Consider the following 22,824-nt stretch of genomic DNA (forward strand, 5'->3'; position numbering starts at 1 on the left):
GAAAATATTTTAAAAGTGAACAGAGGCAGCAGAAGCAGTGTAAATGTTGGAGTGTGAGACTGGGCAGAAAGCAACGAGGGGAGGGAAGGAGGAGGAGGCCGCACTTCAGAAATAGCCTTCACCACTGCAGTAGAGAACAAGCAGCTTGGCACATGTTATGTAAAACTGAAGACTTTTACACTCCTCTGCGCAACAGGCACAGAAACAGAGTAGATGTGAAAGGCTCTTACTTAGCCCAATTAGCACAGATTTCACTGAATTAGTCAAACTAGAGGCAGAAGAGTTGTCTGGTTCATTCCTCTGGGGCTGCTGCTGCATTGTTCCCCTTGTGAACATTATTTCCCAGTACTTTGTCCAGCACAGTTTTAAATTACCCAAGTGATGGCTCTTCCACAACTTCCCATAGAGACTGTGCCATGATGTAATTTATCTCAGAGGTTTTAGACATCATCCTTATATTTAGGATGAAATTAAGAAAATTTATGCTGCTAGTTCTCATTATCCCGTCCTTGGAGCACTCTCAACCATTCTCCTCTCTGCCTGAGATTTACATGCTTCAGATACTTGTAAATAGCTGTTCTCCTCCACAGTTATTCTTTGGCCACAGCACACAAATTTATTTTAATCTTTATAAATTAGCCGAGGCAGCCCTTTCATCATTTATCTTGCTCTCCTCCTGCTTTCTTCGAGGTGGTCAAAAGCAGCCCAGCATCTGGGAAAGCTTGCTCCCACCAAACACAGCAGCAGATTTGCTCTGGTTGGAGCAGGAAAGCAGAAGCCAGGAAATGAAGTCTCGCCCCTCGGCTCCGTCGTACAACAGGTTTTCATGAGGCACTGAACTGTTATGAAGATTAAGCCTAGACTGGTGCATACAAATTGCTCGCTTCCGAGGGCCTCTCCACCTGTTTGCTGTGTCTCCGGCGTGGCGGTGCTTGCGTGAGGACTGCCGTGCCGGCTGGCATGCAGAGGAAGGCAGCAGAGATTTCCAGAGTTTCAACCAAAATTCGGGCTCTCCAGCTGAGAGGAGGGAAGTACACTGTAACACACTCACTGCTTCTGTGGATCTGATCACAGCAGGGGACATGAAAAATACACTGAGATACGGGTTATCCTCAAAATACCTCCCACTTCACTTGGAAGGTGCCAAAACCTGTAAATTCACCCATTTGAATGCAGTTCTCAAATAAGATTTCACACAGCACCCTCAGCCTTTACTGACACATATCCCCACGTATCTTTTATCGACAATTTAGATATCTTAATCCTTCAGTGGTTTTTCAGCTGTTAATTCTTCAACTGCTGAAAAAAAAAAATCATATCCCTCATGATTAATTCATTCTTCATGAGTCCAGGCTGCTTACTGCTCTTTGTTCATTTATGTACTAGCTGTTTACAGATTCTCTCTTAATATTAGCTCTGTTATTTGCTAGAGACTTAAGTCATATTTACCATATGGTAATTGCAGAGATCACATGGACAACAAACAGTGGAAGCAGAGCTGTTACAGCAATTACAGTAAGTGGCAGCAGTCTCCATGTTACCCATCCACTGCCCCACCTTCATTTCGTCTCTCCCCACCTCTGATGTCTTTCGTTGTAGGCTGTATGAAGCCATATGCCGTTCTGATCTCTATGGCACAAGCAAGAAGAGACTGGTTCTTCACTATGGCATTATTGGACAGGATTATTCATTTTTTGGTCTGTGTTTCAACTGCAGGTTTGCCCCACTCTGCAACAGCACTAATTTCTTCCTTTGCCAAGGGTCTCAACATGCCACATCCCAGACATTTCACTGAGGTAGTCACAGCAGAACAGATTTTACAGAGGAGTTATAAGTTCAATGGAGCAGCTCTTTAACTCAATTGGATGCCTTGACCCCACTGAATTCATGTATTTTCCACTGGCCACCTAAATGTGATTTAACTTTCCTACAGAAAACCAGTGGGGTTACTACAGGAGGCCACTGCTGTCTTCTCCAAAGAAATATGTGAGTTTTTCTGTTTGAATCCTGCCAAGAGCACTGGGCAGGTCCCACAGCAGAAGGGAATCAAGCCATACGTGGCTTGATTCTTCAAGAAGATTCTCCCCAAAACATCAAGATTTCATACATGTATGCTGTCACAAAGGTGACACAACAAAGACATCACAGCCTGGGGGCACACAATAAAGCACCTTGTTGGAAAAGGAGGCACCTCCCTTACCATTTCTAGCATGCCTGCAGCGATACTCCTCTAACCTAAAACCCAGCACTCAGCAAGTCTGAACTGAGATACTGGTGAAGAACATTTAGCAACTTGGGTGCAGAGTGATGTGTATCTGAAGAATTTCCTAGTACATGACAACCACGTGTTTCTTTCCCCCCCCCCCCCCCGAAGTGGGAGAAGTACCATTTCCATTGTATTCAGACCACTCCAGGTATCTCCATAACATACGTACTTCTCAACATCCCCCCTGGTTCCTCCCTTCCCCCTGTGCTCCATGCTGGCCCCAGATTTGCTAAAACTAGTCCTGCCAATGGGAGAAGCTGAGTCATGGGAGGTGACCACGTCAGCCAAAGGCACTGAAACAAGAGACGGGAAGGAAAGAAACCTCCTTCCACAACCCCAGATCCCAGCAAACATCCAGCATCACCTTGGATTGGCTTCCTGAAGTGCCTCACCCTGGAGGTACAATGACAGGCTTAATGCTGGTGCTTGGGTAACATGCTTATCCCCATGCAGCCACCCGCTGTATGGTCTATTTAAGTCACTGAGGCAAAGAGTGAGGACAGCCTAAATTTTGCCACTGAGGAGCACAGCCTTTGTTATTGATGCTAGCAGTTCCACATCTCCCACAGCTTTACAGAGGAGCTCAGGGCCCGCTTCAGGCGCTGCAGAAATTACCTTTCCCTCCATTTCTGCAAAGAGAAGATTAGAACAGAGATGTGCTCCACTTGCTTTGAAGTCCAAATCTCTCCTAAGACAAGGCTAAGGCAAGAAAATGGCAGGGTCCCTTGCTTACCAGGAGTATCAGCAGAGGACTGACTTGAGCTAAGGCAGCAATCAGCCTGCATTCACAGCTTTGCTCCGCACTCAGCCCATCCCCTGGCTCCCCCAGCCCAGAAAGCCTCTCCTGCCCAGCCAAACTTCCACGGCAGTGCCCCAAAATCTCCCTGCAGTCACTGGTAACAGTCACTCTTGTCATCTAGGAAAACCATCACAGGTGACAGGAAGGCTGCTTCGCTCAGGAGCCACCGTCCCCAAGCGCCAGCGGGTAAGGAGCGGAGGAAGGGGCAGAGGGTCCCCAGGGCAGAGCCTCACTGCTTGTTAGTTAAAGTCAGGGACATGAACAGATAGACGAGCGAGCACAAAGGGACTTTGACAAAAAGGACAGTCACTCTTAAAGACAAGCAAAGCCTTGAAACGAATCTATTTTGCTGTGGGAGCTCAATGAGCGGACAAATGAATAAAAATGGGTTTCCAATGAATTGGAGCCCTGTGTCCCAAGCAACCCTTCTCTCTTTAGTAACCCTTCTTCTGCCTATTCTCCTTGTCCTCCACTGTCCAGGCTTGCACACAAATACCTCCACGCCCTCTCCTCTGGCCATCCCCACACCCAGCTCCCAGCCAAGCAAGAGCTAATCCAGATTCTCTTTGCAACAGCACGTAGGTGAAGTTCCCAGAGTCCTGCATGACCAAGCACGTTTCTCAGCCCTTTTATTACACCCCTGCCCATCCCTGGCCTCTCCTGGGATATCAGCCATGGCCAGAGGGCTGGAGCTGGTCAACCAGGCCAACAGAAAGCTCCCAGCCTCAGGGTTATTTTACGTAGTGAGCACTGGAAACTTTTTAAATTCCATGCTGTGCATTTGTGCCATCTGTGGAACTCAAGAAATAAATTAAGACAAGTACCGGAAGGCTCAAAGCAAAACATATGCATGTAAAAACTCAAAACATGCATAGGTTCACTGGCCAGGATCCTTTAGGTCTAGAACATACTCCACCCACTTGCTTACTGTTTTTTTATGAAACTCACTGATGTACACATAGAGTGAAAGCAGGAAAGGCCCTTCCTAACTGAGCATCTGCATTCTGACCAGGCCAGCCACTCTCCTTGGCCCAGCAGCCAAGCCCATATGGGCCTGATACGGTCAGAAAGCCACACACATGGGATAAATGCAGGGCTGAACGTGTGAGCGCTGCTGTCAGGAGACTGGGAAGCTGGAAGGCATGGAGCTGTTGTGCGATGCGGGGAGCTGGGACAATTACTGGAGCATCATGAAGAAATCCATGAATTTGGGAAGGAAAAGCAGAGGGCCAGAGCTGGGGGAAGGAGGGGTGGCCATGACTCACCGAGGTGCATAAGGCAACATGGAGATGGGTCTAGGCAAGCAACAAGCAAGCTGGCAGTCTTGTGGGAGTGACAGAGGCACACCCAGTGCAGCTGAGCATCTTCTCACCTTCAGTCTCCTGGTGCGATTCCCCAGAGGGAAGGCAGCTCCGCTGTGCTCTGAAGGTTAAGCTGTGTCTTCTGCCTGGCACAAGAGCACCGTGCAGCCAATGGGCAAAACTGCCTACCTACTTAAAAGCAAACCCCAACACTGCCAGGAGGGACAGGCTTTATTTTTAGCTGGGACACCAGCAGGGTCACTGCTGGTGCTGCATTTCCCCATGGAAGCCGGGGTTTCATGAAGTGTGCTGCGTGCACAGGGTCACTGCAGGGGAAACATCTGTCAGGTCAGGTTTGGGGAGACGGATTATTTAAGTTAGGGAAAAGGAAACATTTACTAGAAGAAGTGAACCTGAAACTACTCTGTAAGGTTGAAATTGAAGGGAAAGACGATGCATAAAGAGTCAGAGCAGGTGGTAATTAAAGTGAGGGCATCTTCTAGTGCACCCATCTCCAGGATGCCCAGACAGGAGATTTCTCCATCACATCTAACTCCAGCAGCATCCTCTATGCTTATCTCGTATCACCCAAGTTTTGAAAGGCTCGCTCCTGTCTGGGGGCTGCCAAAACAAAAGCAGCAGCATGTCATTATCCCTCATCAGGATTCTTCACAAAATAAAAGCCCACACCGAGAGATCCAGCTTGCCTTTTACCTCCAAGACCTCCATCTCACTCTGGCACTCAGGTCCTCACACAGGGGCACCCAATTAGCCCCGAGGCAGGCAGCTCCCCCAGGGCTCTCACAGCTGTAGCATACTGGCTAATTAATCACAGCACACTCAGCAAGCACAGGGCAGCAGCACAAACAGCCCACTGCTGCTCCACAAGGACAAGGAGTCCGATCTTTCTCTGCTAGTGGTTTTTGGGGGTGCAAACCTAATAAAACAGTTGGCACCACTCCCATTTGCACGGCCTGCGAATGAGGTCTGGAGGCTTCAGCATGGTGAGATTGTTGTTGATGAAATGCTGAGTGCTGGTGCGAGGCTTTCAAGGGACTTGAAAGAATTGGGAGCAGAGGGGAAGTTCTTCAAAATGAGAGTAAAATGAGAACCTAGGTCCATTTGGCATGCTGCATCTGAGAAATAGCTTGGCCTGGGCTCTCTGTGTTTGATTGGATTTTTCAACTAGGATCAACCCCTGTACCTGTTTTGGGGAAGATTTTATATAAAAAATTATTTTGTCTTTTTTTTTTCCCTGCTGATATTTGTGTGTCTTAATAGCGTATGAAGCATTTTGCAGACCCCATCACTCTTAGCTTCTTTGCGACTAATTTGCATTCAGGACTATCCATCTCATCAAGAGCAGACTTCAAGGCTGAACCAACTCCAAGCCTTAACTGCTTCAGGCAATTCAGGCAGAGGCTTTACAGGTGGAAGCAGGGCTTCTTAAGCCAAGCCGAGCATTTTTCACCTCCGGTCATTTGCTCCCACTCTGCGCTACCTCTTGCTTTTTTGTTGGCACAACTGTTCACATGGCTATGCCACCAGTAAGGACCAGGAACTGATCTGGATGTAAAGCAGACTGAATCCAACACCTGGCCACACATTTTGCTGTTCCAGTAGCCTGCAGGGGGTGGAATAGGAGCAGAAAGAAGCAGCCAGGGTGGGAAGGCTGTAGAAACCCAAATAAAAATGACAAGCATGGCAGGGGCATTAGCTGGATGGGCAGGGGCAGGTTTGCCTCTTGCAGCTGTGAATCCTGCAACATCTGCTGGACAATTTATCAACTTGTCCCACTACACAAAGGCAGAAACTTCTCCATCTGCAGTTTTTCCAACCAAAGTGCGTGTCTGAGGGTCACTGCATCAGCCCAGTCAAAAGCACTGAAGATGATTAAGGTGAACTTTCAACTCTACATCAAAATATTACTTCTCACCAAGGAACGGACACCTCAGGGTGGAAAACCAAGACATCCAGGCCATAGTGTCCCCACAGTAAATATTCCTGACTGCCCACAGCAGGGAGGGCAAGACAACAGCTTCTTTGCAGAGCCCTACTGTGAGCCCCCATCCGTCAGCAGCTGAGAGGGCAGCAGCACAAGGCAGAGGCAGCACTGCCCTCCCCTCTTTGGGCACAGGGAGTTGTGGGATGGGGCACCAGGAGCCCTGGGGTGGGTTTCACAGCCTGCCTAGACCCTGGTGACAGGCTCCCTCCTACCACTACTTGCATCAGGGGGAACTAGGGCACATTCAGCCAGCATGGCAGCCCAGCCGCAGGGTGAGGTGTCAACATGTGCCAACCTTGGTTTTGCCCCTGCTGTGGCCCAGGGAAGGAAAGCAGCTTTCACCAGCACACCAACACCCTGGCACCCTGCATCACTGGCACTGGAGGCCCCATATTCACTCCCAGACATGTCACTTTCCACGCAACCTCACCAGTCAGATCTACTAAGTCCCCTCTCACACATACATCCTGCAATGCCACATTTCTCTTGATTAAAACCGTGCCCTGCTTTGCTGCTGGATACTGCTGCTGTTTGCTTTGAGACAGCCTCCACGTACCAGTCCAGGAGTGGGAGATGATGAAAGCAGTGGCAATGCAGTCTCGTATGTCTACAGTTTCTAAAGCTCTTTGACACCTCCCTGGATGCAAAACATGCCCAGCAGCAAAGGATATTTAGTATTTCTGATTGCTCTTGACCTGGCTGTCTCTGCTGTTGTCCTGAGTTAGGAGGCTTAGGTAAAAAGACAGCAGAGTATGCTAAAGAAGCAAATAGAGCAAGCCCAGCTTTGCAGCCTTGAAATAATCTGCTAGTGAATGGAAATGCTGAATGGAAACAGAAGCTTCTTCCTAAATCTGAGTGCTCTGGAAAAGCTCCCTGTTTTATTCTGATGGAAAATCCTCATTGGAGTGTTTAGTTAGAAAACAAGCTATCATCATAAAAGAAATGTTAAGAGCCCTAAGCTCCCCTCGCTTCCATGATGTCAACTGTCAGAGACATCAGTGACAGCTCAGCTGTGTGATCAAAGGCTCCAGCAAGCGGATTTAAAGACAGAATTACCAGAAAACCGAGAGTTGAAGGAGCATGGGGGCCTGCTGGTCACCTGTTTATAAATGTGTCTTATGGGCTGAACTAATTACCCTGTGACACCATATTGCAGGAACAACACCTGCTTCTCCTCACCGCAACACTGGCAAGACGGGGGTGCTGGTACCTTCAGACTGGCCTGACACATCACTGCTGCTTGATGCCTTGTTATTCCTGCAAAATCCTGAGAGCAGGAGGCCTTTGTGCACATACATCTGTGATGGCCATCACCCAGAGTCTGTGGTTTAAAACATCCAGGCAGGGAAAGCAGAAGGAAAGGAGGGAAGCCAGCTACTGCCTTCACCATGTTACTCCCCCAGTGGCCTGATGGGCCTTTCATGCTGCAGGACACCAAGCCTTGGGGTGGGTCCCAGATTTCATTCTGGAGCTAAGCAGGGACAGCAAGCTCGCTTACTGCCCCAAACCCCACGTCACTGAAATCAGCAAACACCAGGCCATGAGCTCAGCTGTGCAGAAAGTGCTTTAGATGTGCCCCAAGAGGAGCTTATGATCTCACGTGTCTCACAGCGCACAAAACTCTTCAGGACAGAGACTGTCATTTATTAGACATTTGTACGGCACTTAGAAACATGGGCCCCCAGCTGGGCTGATGCCTTTAGGAGTTGCTGTTATCTAAACATTAAATCAACAATAGTATTAATCTGTGCCACAATACCTAAACACAGTGGGTAATGGTAGACAGAGCATCACAACTATCAATTTCCTGGCTACAGAGATTCATTTTCCATATTACGGAGATTTTTTCTTGTCTGCATAATCTAATTTCCTTCATTTTTTTTAAATACAGAATTAGATATTACTGCCTGATTAAAATAAAAAATACCTGGCAGACAATCAAAGCCATCTTTTTAACTGTTGAAGCACATGAAAGGCATCTGAAACACAACAACAAAGAACAAGGAACTATTTGTCAACGCTGTTTGGTCATTGGGGAAGCTTAGGGGAGGAGACCGATGCTGTTTGTTTACAACAAGCAAACAAAACCCTGACAGACAGACCATTTATCTGTGTAGCACTTCACTTTAAAAAATATTGGTGGAGGAAATACATCTTAACTTGCTTTCTGATAAAAACTGCTGACACACTCAGTTATGGCTCTTCCCTTCCCTGGGGATGGAGGATGCCTGTGGCAGGAAGGACCCTCTGAAACGATGTGGGACCAGGCACACGTGGCAGCAGGTCAGCCCAGGCCCCCATGCACCCCATCATACACTGGCTGGGGCAAGCTTGTCCTCACTAAATCCCCATAAAGGGCTGGAAAACATCATTAGCTGCTTTGTGCAAATGAGACGTGAACCCACGTGCCCACCAGCACACCAGAGGCTTGCTATGGAGGCTCGGAGCCCACCTGCATTTCCACTGCCCTCACACAGGACCTTGGCAGGGGGATTACTGCTATACCTTCTGCATCTGGGCAATGCTTGAACCACCGACTTCCTAGAATAGGATTCATACTTGGCTTGGGGGAAAAAAAAAAAAAAAAAAAAAAAACAGGTTGCTCTACTGCACCTACTACCTGTTCACATTAATTCCTCTTCTTCCCCACCCTGGCTGGTGTTAACCCCTTTTATTTACAACAGGAGGGTGACCAACATACCCCCATCACGTTGCAAGCTAGCAGCAGAACCGAGGGTTCCTGTGCTGCTCCTGCTCTTCCCCAGCTGGCCCTTGGCAGCAGCTGGATGTGCTCCTTCCTAACATTACTACTCCTGCTCAGGAAACAAGTCTCGTTCCAGTTGACCACAGAAGCCTGACTGCAAGCATCAAATGCGAATTACTTTCTTAGCAAAACCATTGCCAGGGCAAACAAATGCCTGCAACAGCAGTGGATGGAGCAGGACTGGGAACTCCCTAGAAATGTTTGTGCCGCCTAGGAGCAATGCTCTCCCCACTGCACCAAACCTCCAGAGCATCTCCAAGGCCTCCGTGTCTCAGCAGTCTCCCAAGGCCAGCTGTGCTCTGGCAGGCCTCCCGCCGTGCCTCCAGAGAGCACGGGATGAGTGCTCTTGGCTGGGAAGGTGCCGCCGACTGTTACCTAAGTCTTCCAGCACTGTCCTCTCCAGAGATAAAAAAAACTGCTGAAGAAAATCACCCTTTTGCTCTATGAGATGTGAGGGATTAAAGAAACATGCAAATATGCACACGGACGGGAGGATGTGCGTATGGCACATGCAGTTCCTCCAGCATCTCACCTTAGATCTGAAACATATTTTCTGGGTGAAATCCCCCAGACAAGCCCAGGAATAAACCACGGAGCCAGGAAGCCAACTATTACTCCACATTTCCACTTGGGGGAGGGGGGGGGGAAATGCCCATATTCTCACGTTTTAGAATAATTCAAATTATAATATTTTTTTTTTTTTAAAAAAGAAAACACTGTCAGTGGTTTCATCTCCAGCCCAGGGCGATACTTTAGACACAGGTGAAAAAAAAAAAAAGCCCTGACAAGAGGCTGGGCAGGAGGAAGAGCAAGAAATCACCCAACATTTAGGCCAGCGTGCGTGTGTGTGTAATTTCTCTCCCCCTCTCGCGGCCGGGGGCTGCGGGGCCCCGCAGGCAGCCCCGTGCCCTATTTAGGGCAGCCGGGCACAGCAGCCAGCTATATTTGACACCGGGGGTAAACAACCCGGCACCGGCGGACAGAGCGCGACAGCTGCCCGGGACGGCGGCCTTGGGGCCCCCAGCAAGAGATGGCTCAGCCCCCCCGTTGTGGGGAGGGGGGGGATAATAATAATAATAGCAATTAAAAAAATTAAGGAGAAAAATGAAAAATTAAAAAAAAAAATGAAAAAGATAATAATGAGAAAATAAATTTATAGCACTGCATGAGAGGAGCTTCCCCAGGCACCACCACCGCCCCCCCCCCTCCACGGCATCCCTGCGGGCCGCGCAGCTCCGGGCCGGGCCGGGCACCCCCCCTAGCAGAGGGAGGGCTCCCGGGATGGGGGTCCCCCCGTTATCCCCCCGGTGGAGCCCCCCCAGCGCCGCCAGGCCCCGGCCCCGCGCCCCCTCCCCGGCGCGCAGGCTGCAGCGGCGGCTGGGCGCCGTACGCAAAGCGCTGCCCCCGCAACACACTCACGCACACACACACACTCACACATACACACGCACGCAGAGCCGCCGCGGGGACACGGCTGAGCCCAGAAAACCAAAATATGGGGACCCCCCCCCCTTCCCCAGAGCCCCCCCTACCATCCGCATGCGAGGCGTGAGCAGGCACTCGGTGGCAGGACACCCAAGCGGCAGCCTCGCCTTCCCTACGGAGCAGGGGGGTAGCACCCTCGTACTTACCCCTTCTGGCTGCTTTCCTGACTTTATTTTTATTATTATTATTCTATTTGGAGAGTGGGGGGGCTCCGCTGGCTCTAAATCCTTCCGGTTCCTAACGGAGCTCACTGCATCCCGGGGGCAGTCACCGGCGCCGTGCGGGGGCTTCTCCTCTGCATGTCAGTCCAACTTGCCGTGCTCGCTACGAAACCTGTGCTCTCTTTTGCAGCTGTCAGGGTGAGCGGGGAGGTGCATCTGGAAAAGGGGGTGGAGGTGGGGGGGACACGCGTAAAATGTTGATAAATCCACCAGCCTCGATCTTCAGCTCCGCGCCGGCTAGTTTGGGGAGGGAAGGGAGAGCTGGCGAAGGTGGGAGGAGGATGGAGATGGTCCTGGGGGGGGGGGGGGGAGGAAAATGGGTTGTACCCCAGATTGCAACTGAATCTGCTTGGGCTTCCCCGCTCTCACAGCGCCGGGGCTGTGCCCAGGCTTCCCAGCATCGCGGTGCGCGGCGGAGTGCTGAGCCTGATTTCTGGGAGACGGCGAGGTTTGCACAACTGCAGCAAGAAGCCAAATCAAAAAGCCAATCTGCGAGCCTCCAAACTCCACGTCACCCTATCAGCTGGGAGCGAGAGCTGCAACAGAATTACAAGCCATGCATATTTATTCTTCTGAACCCAGGGGGGGATTTTCAGATTGTTTAAAGGAAGCCACAATGAAACCAGAGCAAACCCTTTCCAAAACAAATACAAGCAGAGCAGCTGTCTTGCATGTAACATGCACACACACATCCCTGTGAGATCTCCACGGTGTATATATAGATGTAGGCACACACTCATGGAGCCGCGGTCGCTCCTGCACCCTACCCTCCAAGTATATTGACTTGACTTTGTGCATTTCAAGCAAAGGAAGGGACACACACAGTAGTTGAACCTCAGAGCAGAAGATATTGACTGCATATCGTAAATTCAAGGGATCTGCCAAACACTTCAGTGAGATTAAATATAGGCAATGTAATTACATAGGCAGCGTTAGTCCTGGTAACCATTTGAAGCTATGTGCTTTGGTTTGCGCTTGCAGAAACCACCCTTTTAAAAAAAAAAAAAAAAAAAAAAAAAAAAGTCAAATAGTAACTTGTGAGACAGCAAGTCATTTTAAGGCAAAAAATACACACTGCCTCCAAAGTTGCTATTTGACTTTGGCAGAAGATGACTGGGGGCTGGTTTCCATGGCCGTGTAACAGGAGAGTAGCTTTGTAGCTTACACAAGACACACAGCAGTGTTTGCACATGGGTTTGTTTCCCCTTGCAATTCTCCCTATTTCTGCAAGCCGCTACCACAGCAGTTATGGGCAGATGTGTGTCTCCAGCAGCTTTACCTTCTGGCATGGCTTTTCACTCCTTGGAGAGCCACAAAACCCAGGTGCTGTAAGGTAACAACCCCTGATGCAGCTGCATGGGGCAGGGTCTTTCTGCCCAGGGGTGGGTTATTCCATCCTCCAGAGAGAAGCTGGGAGACCTCTGAGTCCCTGAAAATCAGCTGGTACCTTCTCATTATGGATGCACAGGGCAGCCCCTGGCTCCAAGGTGTTAGGACAGAAGGAATCTGGAGACCTGGAGGAGCAGTTACCTATTCTGGTCTGGCTACTTGCAGTCCATAGTTGGAAATGCAGACCAGAGCAGCTGAAGGAGGATGCAGTTGCTGCCAGATGGGGTGAATGAGTAGGAGGCAGCAGCACAGACCATTTCATGGGGCTCAGCCTCAGCCCTGTATTTTCCCAACCCTCCCTGCTGTTCCTGTGGTCCCCAGATAACCCAAACAAGGTAGTGGCCAGGCAGAAAGGTGGACCAGGACCAGGGGGACACAGGGATGCTGGCGCTGGCCCACACCAGCCATCCTCTGGGCAGCCACCTTCAGGCCTCATACCTCTGCCAAGGGACAGGGGATGCCAGCTCTCCAGCTTTCTCCAACACCAAGGGGAGGATGAGGTCCCGGCTGGCACAGGGGAACCCTCCCAGCGCAGGGTTCCCCATCAGGCCGTCCTAAACAACCACTTGTGCTTAGGTCCCAGAGAGCAGGCCTGGCAGCAAGGCCTGGTGGTTAGGAGAGGCTCGTGGCAGGAACCAGCCCTGGGGGTGGCACACAAATTGACAGCTGAAAATAACTTCAGACAGACAGAGCTCTTTATTGTACGCAGACGTTTTATTTCACCTCATCTCCTCAGCTACGGACATAAAATCATGCCTAATGTATTTAAGAAATGCTCCCAGGCATTTCTCTTTCCTCCTGTTCCATATGGGCCTGGTCTTGCATTGCTCAGTTCAGGCAGAAAATGTTCATCACAACAGGGAGTATATGAAATTTTTTATCTCCTTAGTCTTAGAGGTGTGCTTGCAAGGTACTAACTTGAGATGAAAGCATACAAACACGTTATACACTAGCACTTACAAATTTATCTTTTTTATGTTAGCTTTGGCAAATAAAATACAGGGATTTCAAACTATTAGACTGCTTATTACTATTTCACTAAACAATGCTGGATCGCAGTTTTTAATGAATACCAAGGTCCCATGATGTTTCAAGTGTTACCTAACCTAAACCAAAACTACTGAAAGACCATCAAATACTAATATACTTAACAAACATACATGATTTCTTTCATAAAAGCTTTTCTCTCTCTGTGAATGATGAGCGTATTTAATAATTACACTGTGCAGCAACAACAACAAATACAAAATTTGTAAATCAAAAACCATTCCCTTTCAGACTCCTCCATGATCATCTGAAACTGAAATCTCAGAGAGACAAGATCTCTTATGAACCAGAAAGGCCTCTCTGAGCTCTTGAGAGTTGGAGCAGAACAAGAAATATAGACTTTCTCCTCTCCTTGTCCACCTAACATTAAAAAATTCTTCTAACTTAATCCATGATTTCGACATCCTATGGCTTCACTCTTCTGCTGGCAACCATGCTGTTAATAAAGATACTGCCAGCAGAATGTACCTGACAGCAGCACTGTCGATAAAGACGACCTGCGTAACAGGCATTGACTTGCAACATACAATTAAAAAGCAAAACAGAACACTGCCAGTATTGTACAAGTTCTGGAAGAAACTTGGGGAGCATTTAACTGAGCCAGAAAGGATCTATTCCTACTCCTTCATCCACCTAGTATGCACTTAACACATACAGGTAAGAATTTCACACAGCTCCCATTCAAAATTTAGACCGATACAGCCAAGTTGCAGGCTTGGCTCTTCCTTGGAAAATTCCTAGCTGAGCAAGTCCAGAGAACTTGTCCCCCACCAACTTGCTGTCCTCTGGTCTTTCAGCTCTTGGTCTACTTACCAAAGGACAGCCACAAACATGATCCACATTTACTCTTGTCACTCAAATACAAGCAGCCCCACTGCTTCTGCCCTAAGTTTGTATCCAAGGGTCTGGCACAACTCCCTACTCTCATTCAAGGTTTGGTCTTGGTGCACCTGGCTTGTATCATGTTATTTTTTCATAGCTTTGCTTTTCCTACCTCATGAGCTTTCATCAGGTGCCTGCTCAAGTTAATATCAGAAGAGATGGGTTAATGTGACATTTATTAGTACAATGCATCTGCAGAGCCTTGAAATGAAGTTCCAGATCTGAGAAAAAAATTACTTTCTAGGGGAAAAAGAGGAAAGGAGTCATCACGTAGGAGACAGCTTCAAGGCTATTTTTGATTACAGAGGAAATGAATCCAGATTAAACATAAAATTTTTGCCTTCACCCCCGCCACCCCTCCCCATAAAAGCCTTCTTTGTAAACATGACCAGAGCTTTGAGGGCCAAGCAGGGCTTTATGTTGTGGCTTCAGATTGTGGAATTGGATTGGACCTGTTCCTCTCCCCACTCTCACAGAGGAGCAGGGAGCCCTGCCTCAGCTGGGGTTTGGCATCACAGATGTGACAGCAACAGCTATTAGCATGGAAAGAAGTCTGCAAGCATATCGGTGCATTCTGATGGGCTCCCATACATGTCTCACAAAGCTCTAGAAGAGGATTTGGTTCTCAAACATGTCAGTTTATTTAATAGCTTCCCAAAATCATTTCAAATTCCAAAAATCAATGGAAAAAGCTCACATTTCATTGATTTCAAAACCCAAGGAAGACAAAATTGATTGTACCTCTACCACTCTGGTTTCCCTTTTAAACACTGGCACCAAGATTTTTTTCTGCTGCTTCCTGCACTAAACGTTGGCTAATAACACCAGAAAAATCCACATTTCTAAAACTAAGCCAGGCCTTTGTGGAGAGGAGGATTCACAGCTACCGTAGAGCAGCAGCTGGTGCTTCAGCCATTCGCTGTGCACTAGCTGGCTTTCACATGCTTCTCTCAGATTCTCCCCCCTCTGCCTCTTCCTTCAAAATTTTGGATAAGCTTTTCCCTAGACAGCAGTCTCGCTATTTGTCTGTGCTGCTGACTTGTGTTGCTATTGTTAAAAGTGGTCAGGGTTATGTTACACACAGAGCACACAGGTAGCAGGTATCAATACCTTGCACATGGCCTGTGGGTGCCCCTGCCCCATAACCTCAGGACAGCTGCTGGGAGGCTGCACATAAGGTTTTACACAGTGATTTGCCGCTGCTTTGAGCATGCAGGATGCTAGAGCTGAAGGCCCCAGACCTCAGGGGATGCTACCAGACAGCACAGCTACAGACCTTGATAGCAGAGTCCAGTGGGGATAACAATAAATGCTGGGTAAAGATAGAATAAGATTTTACTATTCCCTTAAGGTGAACGTAATAATTTTCTTAGCAAAACAGCTGAGACCTACTAAAAATGTCTCCTATGCAATAGTGCCTCTTCCTTTAAAAAACTGGGACAAAGCAAAGAGCGCCAGATTGCCTCTTCCCCTCCAGCAGTTAGAAGAAAGCCGTGCTTCCCTCCAGGAGACTCCGATCCCAGTTTATAAAACTCAGGGGGAAAAAGACCTTAAAAGTAAATTAACATCAGCTGTTAATGAACGTTAAGAGTTTAATTAAAGGAGTGAAAGGATTGTGCATGGAGGCACTGGAGAGGTGCATCATCCTAGGGTACGCGTGGCCTTTCCCCAGGTAGCACATGGGGATGAATGCTCTGGGCACGGAGCCAGGCCTCAGACCACTCTGGTGATGTCCAGGGGCAGGGACAGCCTCCCCAGGAAGAGGCCGGGTCTGCCTCCACCCTCAGCACTGAGGACATTAGTCTCTCATTACAGCTGTCTTTCTGACATGTGTTGAGGTTCTGGGTGAAGCAGTGGTCCTGAATAAAACATTGGTTATCCCTTCAAGTGATCCTAAAAGTTGAGGTTTGCCTTAACACACATTTTGTCTACGTTCAGGCTCTGGCCCATCCACATGCTGCCTCTTGCTCACCCCTGCCTCTCCCCACCAGCCCCTTTGCACTGGCACTGTGGGTTCAGCCCTTGCTCTTTGTCAGCAAAACGCTTACACAGTGAGCCTGGAGGAGCTCTGTCTGTCTCTCCTCAGCAGTGGATCTGCACCCCACGGCTTGCAGAAAGAGACCTGCAGTGAGGCTTTTCTCACCTCCCAAGACAGCTGCAAGGGCTAATTACTTGACACTTGCCTGCAATGCCCTCCAGAGGATCAAGGTGTGGTTTAGTACACCCATTATGTGGCTCATTACAGACCTTAGTATTTACTAGACAAGGGAAAGAGCATCCCAGGAGAGGCATCAGCATGGAGCAGCCTCCTTAGTGTTACACACTTCTACTCACACCACCAGAGCAGCAGGACCTGCTGTGCTCATATCCCCCTTCAGCTAGCCCTGCCATGAACCCTGCACTCCTCCTGCAGCTGCTGTCCCTACCACCACCCTCTCACTGGTTTCACTGGCATCTGGAGATGGAGCGAGCCCTCACTTGCTGAGCATGCTTATATTACTGTGGTGTTTCACATCTTTCCTCCTTACTGAAAAGCAGAGTGGAGGGTAGCTCCATGCCCCACAGGACACAAGCTGGACACGTTGAGATGGTAAGTCCATTACCAGCTTTCATGAACAAGGAATGTAGATTCAAGAAAGGAAAAAGAAATATTATTAGAAGGACCACAGCCTCAATGAGTCCCGTCACTTCCCCCAGCTGCTGCTGTGTCTAATCATTTTCATAGTGTATCAGGAAGTGTGAAATCACCGATTAATTTTATGACTCTGATTTTCATCACAGAAGGTGGGGACGTAAAACCTCTCTCTCCTCAGTGCAGCTGCAGGTTTATTCTCAGCCACCAAGCCTCCTCCCTTACCCCAGGTACCGCTGGGGAAACCAGCGAGACAAAACACTGCAAACCAGGTCACCCTTCCTCTTTGACAGAAACACACAGACAAGCTCCAGTCCTTGCTACAGAACCCCCCAGGGTGCTGGGACATTGAGCAGAGGAAGTTTCCTTCACAGACTTGTCAACAGCGCTCAGTAAATAAATAAAATGCCTGTACCAGAGCTCCGCTGCCAGGGGAGGCTCTCTCGCACCTCTCAGCAGTGGAGAAGCAGGGCTCTGAGCCCAGACCCCCAGGCTGTGAAGCACCAAGTGTCCCAACTCACACCCAGGTGCCTGTGCTCAGCACTCACAGCTCTCTGAGCACTGCGCTGGCCTCAGCTATGCCCAGGGCCTCCAAACCTCGTAGACCCAATTCAGACAACGCACACTCCTGAGCTATGGACAGCCCTCTCTGGCCTGCTGCAGAAGAAGAGGACAACCCCTCCTCACACCCATCCATGCCCACCAGTTTAGGAGCTCTCCCTTGCCAGAGGTGCTTACAGAGAGCCGTGCATGAGCTCCTGACCAGCTCAATGTTACCAGAGCACAGGGGGAAGGACACAGAGCTTCCAGTCATTTTAGCAAAATGCAGATGATGATGGCTTCCACCCATGTCCAAACTGGAAAAGAAGATCAGAGCACTGGGACAGACACAAACCCCTTGGCCAGGGCACAAAATTAAGCAGGGTTTTACGGGCTAGGATGAAAGGGGAAGTACTTCAAAGACTGCAAAGCATTAATTTTCCTTTTTGCTGTGGTTTTTCCTTCCCCCTTGCTTTAATATGATGGATCACCTGATAATGACAGGCAGCCACTGTGATTGACATGTACATCCTGGATAAAGGAGAACAGGAAATTGGATCTGAGGCTCTATACTGTATTTCAGTGAGCTCTGGAGCCACCAGAAAGGGACGCTTGGTCAGACTGCTAATGCCATCACATCTCCCACAGCCACAGACATGCAGTCGTGTGTTCAATTTCCTGCCATCACTCGTTGTGTCTATCGTGCAGCCAAAGAACAGCAGCATGAAGTATATCTGATTTAGAGATGTGCATGAGTGAGGCACAAGCTCTAGCTAAAGTAGGAGATTGAAGTGTTGATGGTTTTCAACAGGGAGCCTTCTCGTCTCCTCCCTGCCCACTCCAACCCATTTTTTTCCAGGGCTTATGGTCACAACTATTGCCACTTTCACCAAGACCTGTGAACTGTTTTAATACTGGCTTTTCTAGCCCAACTTCTCTCTTCTATGAGGAAAGACCTCTCAAAGTGCACCAAGACCTTTCCTCTCCCCCATCCTCTGGTGCAATCATGGAGGCAATACACTGAGCACAAAACCTTGGTTACCTTCACTCTGACACCTTCTGCATCCTGCAGGAAGAGCTGGCTTGCCAGATGAAGGGGATGGAAAAGCAAGGGGAACCACAGCAGGACAGGAGTAGCATTGCTAAGACTGAATGAAGTCTCCTTTGGGTTTGGATAAAGGATGTAGCCCTGCAGGAGCTGTCAGGGCACCAGGAATCCATTCCTGTTGTGGGCTTTGCTGGGTCCTCAAGGGTTTTGCCCAAGCACAGCCAGACAGTCCTAAAGAAAATACCCTGCATGTTTCACGAAAACAATTTTAATTTTAGTTCTATGGGTTGGACAAGCATCTGAACATGCATGAGTTTTAATTGCTTTCCCAACTTTGGGGGATCTGCACCACGTCCCCTTGAAAACCTATTTGAATTGCCAACATAGCAGAAAAATCCACCCAGCAATAATATCCCTTGCCTCACTGGCCCATCAAGCTGAAATGTAATAGACAAGATATTGATGCAGCAACCTGATGTAATCAAGAGCTATAAAAGGCAAAGCAGTAAATCATTTGGATGCAACAGTCTGTGCACTTAGCTGTTCTTTATGTTTTCTAAAGCATCCAATAAAAAAATTGTGCTTAACTACTAACAGTCACACAGAAATTTTCCTTGCAAAACTTCTGTTCTTACAGAACGCAGATGGCAGTAGGGAAGGAAACATCTGGGAAGTAGGTCAAGAAATGTCCAGGATTAAGAATGATTTTTTTCTTGTTCTTCCCTGCAGGCAGATTATCTGAAACTCACCTCACTGATGAGCACAGCTTTCAGAAAAGGCAGCTCTCGCTGCTCCTGTGGTTAAAGAGTCAACCATATCCTCCGTGGAACTCAGTGCTCTTAGGACTGAGCATCAAGCGTGCTTATAAGACCTAAAACGAGAGCTACAGCTCTGGGGGAAGCTTGTGCAACACTAACTGGAAGTGAAGAGTCAGGTCTGTCTCTTACGCCTCAGTTAGGACCATCAGGAGCCGCCCTGAAGTGATGGAGCTGCCTGGCAGAGACGGGGATGCTGACTGCAGCGTTCCCCCTGAGCAGGAGCTGCTGGTCCCCAGAGCTGGCAGCTCAGGTAAGCTGGAGAAACGCACACAAGGGTGGCCACAAAAGAGACTCTTGCTGGAGGATCAGGAGACCTGAGTCCCCTCCACAGCACAGAAGTGGGTCGCAGCCCCCTCCCTGCCAGGGTCTCAGTGTTTCAGCATGACCTGTAGAAACACAAAGCCTTCTTATAGATTTCAGATATGCAGAAGCACACTTTTGTTCCAGCCCACAAGACAAGCTTTGGTTTTCCTCCACATCTCAAGACTTTGGTTTCCAAATAAAGAATCAGTCAAGATATACAGAGGGTAAATGAGATCAATAACTCCTATCAGCTTCTAAACTGACTAAAGAGACAGCTCAGGAGCTGGAAAGAGCTGTAGATTAGGCAGAAATTGAGGCATTTTCTTAGCTGCTTCTGTACAAAATTCCTGAGAACCAAGGGAAGACGGAGCCTTTCCTTGTCTACTTGGCCTCAGTAATAAGGCAAACCTTGATGTCTCAAAAGGGAGGGCAAACACCAGCAGCACTGCAGGTTCCTTAGGAGCTGTGGAGCATCTCATCAGCCTCACCCCAGCAAATTCACTGCAGGTGAGTGCTGTTGCTCTGACAGAGGCACACAAGACAAAACTTGCCAGCAGAACCAGCCAGGCTTTTTGGTGGGTGTTTGGTGGCCAAGTATCCCTGACAGCCGTGGAACTGCTGCAACTTACCCCAGCTCAGCATCTTCCCCATTGGCTGACATTTAACTGCCCTGCTTTTTCCAGGATTTATCAAAAACTCAGGCACTCAAGGTGACTCATCCCCAGCTAAGCCAGAGCAAGCAAGAGCTGTCATGCTGCGCAGTGCTCTGGCTGCCCAGGGGGGCTGTCAGTAACACGGAGTGACCGGGTCCTCCCTTGCCTTATTAACTGGGGCAGCAGCAGCGTATTGCAGGGCATCAGCCAGGTTGGATGGACCCCTCCTGTGTAAGGGAGATGGGGATGAGGAGCAGCCACCCCCCGTGTTGAAATGGGGGAACAGTCACACTACTGCCACAGCAAAATTCAGGTATGTATGTACAGAGCAGCCCAACTAGCTTGCATGGAGCTACATCATGATAAATAGGAAGAAAAACCCTAATTATAATCACTTGTCAAGTAACTTGCACTTTCCCCCCCCACTCTCCTCCCTTTTCCTTATAGCCTGTCAGTCTCACTGTCAGCCTGCTCATGATTTTCATGGTTCTGCAGCATGTTTAGACTGAGGATGAAGCTTACACGTGAGCAGGTGAATTAGGGGCAGCAAAGCAGTACCCAGCAAAGCCTGGAGGAGGAGGCATGTGCTCCCAAAGGAGCCGGCACGGCCGCCAGCAGCACATCCTTCAGTCCTTCATTGCTGGGCTCCTGAAAGCACATCCACATCTGCACACACCAAATGTTTTACACCATGGGCCCCTTTCCTTCCCCTTCGGATCCCAATGCCAGGCCTGGACCACTGACATTTCTCACTAGAGGGCAGCAGGATGCGTTTAGAGATGCACACAGCAGAGCCAGCTGTGCCAGATATCAGGCCAGCCCTCCAGGTCCCCCAGACCAATAAATAACTACTCACACACAGGGATGGGAAGGAGAGAGCCAGCAAAGCCCAAGGTTGCACAAAGGGGTCCAGGGCAGCGCTGCCTGTCATTAATATGCTTGGCACAGCATTAAAAAGGGGAGCAAATGGGATAGGAGGCCAGCACGGCAGCCTTGATGTAGGACATGAAAGGAGACATTTGCTATCAGAAGATCAGAGACAAGGAGGCACTGCTGTAAAAAAAGAATGGCTACAGCAGAGGGTTCAGCTGCCGAACAGCCCTGTGATGGGCATGAATTCGGAAAGAGCTGCTGCTCCCTCAGAGAAGCATGTGCACACTTCCCTGCCTTTCCGTGGTTTATTATGGAGAGTTGTTGTACAGGAAGGAGACGGGAGATGAAACTGCGCTCATACTTCAGAGCCAGAGCTGCTAAAAGCTGTGGAAAACTGAATTGAACGCACAGGATGAATTGAACAATAACGCTGAAGTGACACAAAGTTTGTCACTGGCATGTCGGGAGTGAAAAAAGAAGTGGAAATTACTTGGCGTGGCAAGCAATCCTCTGTTTGAATAGTGGAAACTGCGTTTTTAGAGCAGCTTACTGTGAGAGCCTGATTAGTCCAAGAGCACTGAACATAGCACTCATTTGCCAGGCTGGGAATCTTCCATCTCAGTGCAGCCTAGCGCAAGCGTCTGCTCCAAAGGCATCTTTTGAGGCAAGTGGCTCTACTTAAATACTAGACATACTAGAGGTGATCCCACTAAATTACTGCCCCAAGTGGCTCAAACTTCACTAGGCAGAAAGCAAGCTGGGAGCAAAACCCCAGAAAGCAAGAGCATATGCCAGCCATGATGCAGTTCATCTGTCACCAAGGATCAAAGAACAATCTTGCCAGAACTACATCAGCCACCCCAGGTCCCTCAACAAACCACTGAAATGAAGCAGTCTGGAGGAGCACAACAAAGATTTAATTAGCCATAACAATACCACTGTAGGACCAGAGCTGAAGAAGGCAATAGCCAAACAGCACTGGGGAGTATGTTTCTACAGACAACGGGAAATCACTGTCACTGGGACTTGGCTTCAGAGAGCCTCCTGGGTCTGCATGGGATGTTAGGCCTGGAAGGGCCTGCACTGACCAGTGAAGTTTGGTAGGAGCCAACAGCTGGGTTAAGTTATGCCCCAGATACTCAATTTCAGTGAGGCAAGTAAGGCACTGAGCCCCCAAACACACTGCTCAACATCCTTCTTTCTCTGCAAAGCGTGTAGAGAAAGAGCTGCCCAAGGGAGCAGGTCCACCGGTGGGTTTTGGTTTACTAACACAGCCCACCTGCAGTGAGACCTTGCTGAGCCCAGAGGACAGGTGGGGCACCAAAGGCACCAGTCAGAGCCAGGGAGAAAGAAGTACAGGACAAACAAAACTATAAAAAGAGAGAGCAGGCACATGGAAACGTGAAATTGCCTTGTCTGAGCTTTGGCAAATTGGCACTGAAAAGGAAGTGTGAGTCATGAGAAGTAAATGATAAAGTTCCCCTAAACCTGTCTCATTTATTTAAAATTGCACAAATGCAGGTTGAGAAGCTAAAAGCCTGTCAGCATTCCCCATCTTCACAAACATGGGTCATGGGGACTCAACAACACAGGCACCAGGTTGACAAGAAGAGGCTGCGGCGGGCAACCCCCACGTCTTCGCATTCCCTCCTTTACAAGGCTCCCTCCTTTATATCTTTCACCTGGCCTGTCATGCCTCAGCCAAAGATTGCCATGGTCCCACAGGGACCAGGGGACCTCTCCCTCTGGAAAGTGGGATTTGGGAGGCACCGACAGCCAGAACCTGACAGAAGGACAA

The 22,824-nt window shown here is 49.0% G+C and overlaps 1 protein-coding gene across 1 annotated transcript in view; it reads right to left on the reverse strand.

The window, feature by feature from the left end:
• SLC8A3 (solute carrier family 8 member A3) overlaps nt 1-22,824 on the reverse strand; it is a 113,725-nt gene that overhangs the window by 84,012 nt on the left and 6,889 nt on the right. The window contains exon 2 of the mRNA XM_084521460.1: nt 10,767-10,997. The gene's annotated coding sequence lies outside the window, so the exon portion shown is untranslated. The remainder of the gene's footprint in view (nt 1-10,766; nt 10,998-22,824) is intronic.

This window comes from Aythya ferina (genome assembly GCF_964211825.1).
Source record: "Aythya ferina genome assembly, chromosome: 5".
NCBI classification, from domain to species: Eukaryota; Metazoa; Chordata; class Aves; order Anseriformes; family Anatidae; genus Aythya; species Aythya ferina.